Here is a 6,401-nt window from a genome sequence, read left to right as displayed (position 1 = left end):
AAGATGCCGCCGGCGGAGAAGAGGTATTCGGAGTGGACTTTTAGTCCAACTCAGGAGGCGTGCACACCCTCCACCGCTTCTGAGTATATACTCAATAATGTTCATTCCTGGACAATAAAGTAGACGAGCTCAGGGCGAGGATCTCCTTCCAGAGAGACATCAGGGACTGTAACATACTTAATTTCACGGAATCATGGCTCTCTCTGGATATACTGTCCCCGTCCATACAGCCAGCTGGGTTTTGCAATACATTGTGCCGATAGGAATAAAGAACTCTCCGGCAAGCAGGAAGGCGGAGGTGTATGTTTCATGATTAACTACTCACGGTATGATTGTGGTAACATACAGGAACTCAAGTCCTTTTGTTCACCAGACCTAGAATACCTCACAATCAAATGCCGACCACATCACCTCCCTAGAGAATTTTCTTCGGTTATCGTCACAGCCGTATATATTAACCCTCAAACCGATACCACGACAGCTCTCAAGGAACTACACTGGACCTTGTGCAAATTGGAAACTGCATATCCTGAGGCCAAATGTATTATAGCTGGGGACTTTAATAAAGAAAATCTGAGGAAAACGCTACCGACCATTGTTACTCTCCCACCGGGATGGCTACAAGGCCCTTCTCCAACAAGGCCCTTCTCCAACCTACCTTTGGCAAATCAGATCACAACTACATTTTGTTCCTCCCTTCCTATAGGCAGAAACTCAAACAGGAAGTACCCGTGCTAAGGTCAATTCAACACTGGTCTGACCAATCGGAATCCATGCTTCAAGACGGTTTTGATCACGCGGACTGGGACTTGTTCCGGGTTGCCTATGAGAATAACATTGATGTATACACTGACACGGGTGGCTGAGTTCATCAGGAAGAGTATAGAGGATGTTGATCACACTGTGACGATTAAAACCTATCCAAACCAAAAACCGTGGATAGATGGCAGCATTCCCACAAAACAAAGCGTGAACCACCGCATTTAACCATGGAAAGGTGACTGGGTATATGATCGAATACAAACAGTCCAGTTATGCCCTCCGTAAGGCAATCAAACAGGCAAAACGTCAGTACAGAGACAAAGTGAAGTTGCAATTCAACGGCTCACACACGAGACGTATGTGGCAGGGACTACAGACAAATCACGGATTATGAAGGGGAAAACCAGCCACATCACAGACACCGACGTCTTGCTCCCGGACAAGCTAAACCCCTTCTTCGAGGATAACACTGTGCTGACGACACGTGCCGCTCCAGAGGATGGTGAGTCCTCGTTCTCCGTGGCTGACGTGAGTAAGACATTTAGCAGCGTGTTAACCTCGCAAGGCTGCCGGCCCTTACGGCATCCCTGGCCGCGTTCTCAGAGCATGCGCAGACCAGCTGGATGGAGTGTTTACAGACATATTCAATCTCTCCCTATCCCAGTCTGCTGTCCCCACTTGCTTCAAGATGTCCACAATTGTTCCTGTACCCAAGAAAACGAAAGTAACTGAACTAAATGACCATCGCCCGTAGCACTCACTTCTGTCATCATGAAGTGCTTTGAGAGGCTAGTTAAGGATCATATCACCTCTACCTTACCAGACACCCTAGACACACTTCAATTTGCATACCGCCCCCAATAGATCCACAGACGATGCCATCGCACTGCACACTGCCCTATCCCATCTGGACAAGAGGAATACCTATGTAAGAATCTCATTGACTACAGCTCAGCATTCAACACCATAGTACCCTCCAAGCTCATCATTAAGCTCAGGGCCCTGGGTCTGAACCCCGCTCTGTGCAACTGGGTCCTGTTCGACGAGCCACCCCCAGGTGGTGAAGGTAGGCAACAACACCTCCACTACACTGATCCTCAACACAGGGGCCCCTCAAGGGTGCATGCTCCAGCACCCTCCTGTACTCCCTGTTTACCCATGACTGCGTAGCCACTCACGCTCAACTCAATCATCAAGTTTGCAGACGACACAACATTAGTAGGCCTGATTACCAACAACGACAGACAGCCTACAGGGAGGAGGTGAGGGCCCTGGCGGAGTGGTGCCAGGAAAATAACCTCTCCCTCAACAAAACGAAGGAGCTGATCGTGGACTTCAGGAGACAGCAGGCCACGCCCCATCCACATCGATGGGGCCGCAGTGGAGAAGGTGAAAAGCTTCAAGTTCCTCGCGTACACTGACAATCTGAAATGGTCCACCCACATAGACAGTGTGGTGAAGAAGGTGCAACAGTTCCTCTTCAACCTCAGGAGGATTTCCTTATATGAACTGTAACTCAGTAAAATCGTTGAATGTTGCGTTTATATTTTTGTTCCATATACAATACACATATATATTTATACTCCGGACTCCGACATTCCTCGTCCTAATTTTTTCTATATTTCTTAATTCCATTCTTTTACTTTTAGATTAGTGTATATTGTTAGATATTACTGCACTGTTGGAGCTAGGAACATAGGCATTTCGCTACACCCGCAATAATATCTCCTAAATATGTGTATGTGACCAATAACATTTGATCCCAACATGTTTCAAACTGACCACCATTGTCCCTGTTCCCAAGAACTCCAAGGTAACCTGCCTAAATGACTATCATCCCATAGTACTCACATCTGTAATAATGAGCTTTGAAAGGCTGGTCATGACGCATCAACATATCATTCCAGACACCCTGGACCCACTCCAATCGCATACCGCCCCCAACAGATCCACAGATGACGCAATCTCAATTGCACTTCACACTGCTCTCTCCCATCTTGACTAGAGGAAATAACTATGTGAGAATGCTGTTCATAGACTACAGCTCAGCGTTCAAAACCATAGTCCCCTCCAACTCATCACCAAGCTCGGGACCCTGCGACTGAACACCTCCCTCTGCAACTGGATCCTGGACTGCCTGATGTGCCGGCCCTAAGTTGTGAGGGTAGGCAACAACACCTCCGCCACGCTGACCCTCAACATGGGGGCCACTCAGGGGTGCGTGCTTAGTCCCTTCCTGTAAACCCTGTTCACCCACAACTGCACAGCCACGCACAACTTCAACACCATCATCAAGTTTGCTGACGGCACGACGGTGTTAGGCCTGCTAACCGACGGCGATGAGACAGCTACAGGGAGGAGATCAGAGACCTGGCATACATTCACAACACACACATACCGATGCCACACACATATCTACCTCAAATACGTCGTACCCATGCACAGTGATATCACAGACAGAAGGGGTAACCCATACAGGTCACAGGGGCTATAAAGCTGAAGCATCCGTTTAGAACGTTTTCTCACCACCAAATATGGTAGTGAGAGGAAGTCCAGTCGTGGGTAGTGGGAGAGGATGGAACTAGGTGAAACTGGGCCGACATCCTGCAAATTCTCTCATCGATTAAACGTCTGATCTCAATACATTTTTCTGTTCCCAAAACTACAATCTGTTACAAACACAGTGCACTAAGTTTTATAGACTTCATGCTTTACCAAAGTTTTAAAAAATTGCATTGTTTATTAGGAGTGCAACATCAAATTGAGTTTGTGCACACGCGCACTTCAGAGGAGGCGTTCCCTAACGGAAATATTGAAATACATACTACAACGCGCCAATAGGATCTCGCTAGCTCGTGCTTGGCTTTGCCCACCTCCTTGCTTGTTCGGCCAACTATGCTTAATTTGCTCCCACTGTAAACGACACAAATTAACTATCTTGGGTTAGTTATAAATATCTTTGGTGATATGGTACTGATACTCCCTGTATATAGCTTCAATCTTGTGTACAGTCATGGTCAAAAGTTGTGAGAATGACACAAGTATTGGTCTTCACAAAGTTTGCTGCTTCAGTGTTTTTAGATATTTTTGTCAGATGTTACTATGGTATACTGAAGTATAATTACAAGCATTCCATAAGTGTCAAAGGCTTTTATTGACAATTACATTAAGTTTATGCAGAGTCAATATTTGCAGTGTTGACCCTTCTTTTTCAAGACCTCTGCAATCCGCCCTGGCATGCTGTCAAATAACTTCTGGGCCACATCCTGACTGATGGCAGCCCATTCTTGCATAATCAATGCTTGGAGTTTGTCAGAATTTGTGGGTTTTTGTTTGTCCACCCGCCTCTTGAGGATTTACCACAAGTTCTCAATGGGATCAAGGTCTGGGGAGTTTCCTGGCCATGGACCCAAAATGTCGATGTTTTGTTCCCCGAGCAACTTAGTTATCACTTTTGCCTTATGGCAAGGTGCTCCATAATGCTGGAAAAGGCATTGTTTGTCACCAAACTATTCTTGGATGGTTGGGAGAAGTTGCTCTCAGAGGATGTGTTGGTACCATTCTTTAATCATGGCTGTGTTCTTAGGCAAAATTGTGAGTCCACTCCCTTGGCTGAGAAGCAACCCCACACATGAATGGTCTCAGGATGCTTTACTGTTGGCATGACACAGGACTGATGGTAGCGCTCACCTTGTCTTCTCCGGACAAGCTTTTGTCCGGAAGCCCCAAACAATCGGAAAGGGGATTCATCAGAGAAAATGACTTTACCCCAGTCCTCAGCAGTCCAATCCCTGTACCTTTTGCAGAATATCAGTCTGTCCCTGATGTTTTTCCTGGAGAGAAGTGGCTTTCTCGCTGCCCTTCTTGACACAAGGCCATCCTCCAAAAGTCTTCGCCTCACTGTGCGTGCAGATGCACTCACACCTGCCTGCTGCCATTCCTGAGCAAGCTCTGCACAGGTGGTGCCCGATCCCACGGCTGAATCAACTTTAGGAGACGGTCCTGGCGCTTGCTGGACTTTCTTGGGCACCCTGAAGCCTTCTTCACAACAATTGAACCTCTCTCCTTGAAGTTCTTGATGACCTGATAAATGGTTGATTTAGGTGCAATCTTACTAGCAGCAATATCCTTTCCTGTGAAGCCCATTTTGTGCAAAGCAATGATGATGGCACGTGTTTCCTTGCAGGTAACCATGGTTAACAGAGGAAGAACTATGATTTCAAGCACCACCCTCCTTTTAAAGCTTCCAGTCTGTTATTCTAACTCAATCAGCATGACAGAGTGATCTCCAGCCTTGTCCTCGTCAACACTCTCATCTGTGTTAACGAGAGAATCACTGACATGACGTCAGCTGGTCCTTTTGTGGCAGGGCTGAAATGCAGTGGAAATGTTTTTTGGGAATTAAGTTCATTTTCATGGCAAAGAGGGACTTTGCAATTAATCTGATCATGCTTCATAACATTCTGGAATATATGCAAATTGCCATCAAAAACTGAGGCAGCAGACTTTGTGAAAATGTATACTTGTGTCATTCTCAAAACTTTGCCCACGACTGTATTTTATTCCTATTCCTCGTGTTACAATTTGTATTTTGCTTATTTTTTTACTCTGCATCATTGGGAAGCGCTCGTAAGCATTTCACAGTATATCTACACCTGTTGTATTCAGCGCATGTGACAAATACAATTTGATGCCACCATTTTGTAGTCAATTTTCTTTTTCTACTACTTTATGAGTTGGTGAAACAAACAAAGTGTGCATACTGCCACCTGTATTGTGTTGTTTGAACAGGTATAAAGACAAAGTTGGCGATTTACTACCACCTGCAGTTATGATATTTTTACTCACGAGTATAATTCATTGGCTGATCAAAGATCCCTGAATGGCATAATGTGATCCTTCCTTAACCCATAGGACGTCCCACCCAGTTGACTGCTTCAAAACGGCCCAAGTACTCAATGGCGCTGCCCATACTAACAAGCTTTTGAGTCCACTATCATTCTCTAGGACCAAGACACTATTTTGGGTAACACATCTGAACACATGGGCCCCGCAGCCTCTGCCTTCTGCAAAATGTACCTCTTGCCATTCCTCTGTATCGCTCTCGCATTGTCCTCTCCGCGCGGTCCCGTGCCACCTTCAGTTCCAGTAGCTGTAGTTTCCTCCGCAATCCCCTGTTTTCTTTCTGGCTTTGAGACATTTCCAAACGAAACACTGCATAGTCGTCGTCTACGAGTTTACAAATCTCTGCCACGGCTGCATTCGCTAGCACCTCCATAATGGAGGCTATTTGAGTGTGAAAAACCATACAGTTAGCCATTGTTAGCTAACGTTAACAAGTAGCCAGCTAGCGTTAACTAGATAACATATCGACCAAGTCCTGTCTCCAACGTGAATTAAAGACTACCTGAGGTAAGTATGTGATTCTGTGCAATTAAATGAGTTTGAGTTCCAGGGTGTTGTTAAATGTCTAAATAAGAAACGCTAACAAGAAATTGTTCTTGGTCAACGTTAACTTCCTTTTACACAGAAGATAAATGATCTTATTGGTTGGTGTCATAGCTCAAAGGGCGTGGTTAAATGAAAAATGAATGCGCACTGTTCTTTGAATCACGGTACTACTTATTACATTGCACATC

Source organism: Coregonus clupeaformis, chromosome 30, assembly GCF_020615455.1.
Source record: "Coregonus clupeaformis isolate EN_2021a chromosome 30, ASM2061545v1, whole genome shotgun sequence".
NCBI classification, from domain to species: Eukaryota; Metazoa; Chordata; class Actinopteri; order Salmoniformes; family Salmonidae; genus Coregonus; species Coregonus clupeaformis.
This window is presented reverse-complemented; position numbering follows the sequence as displayed.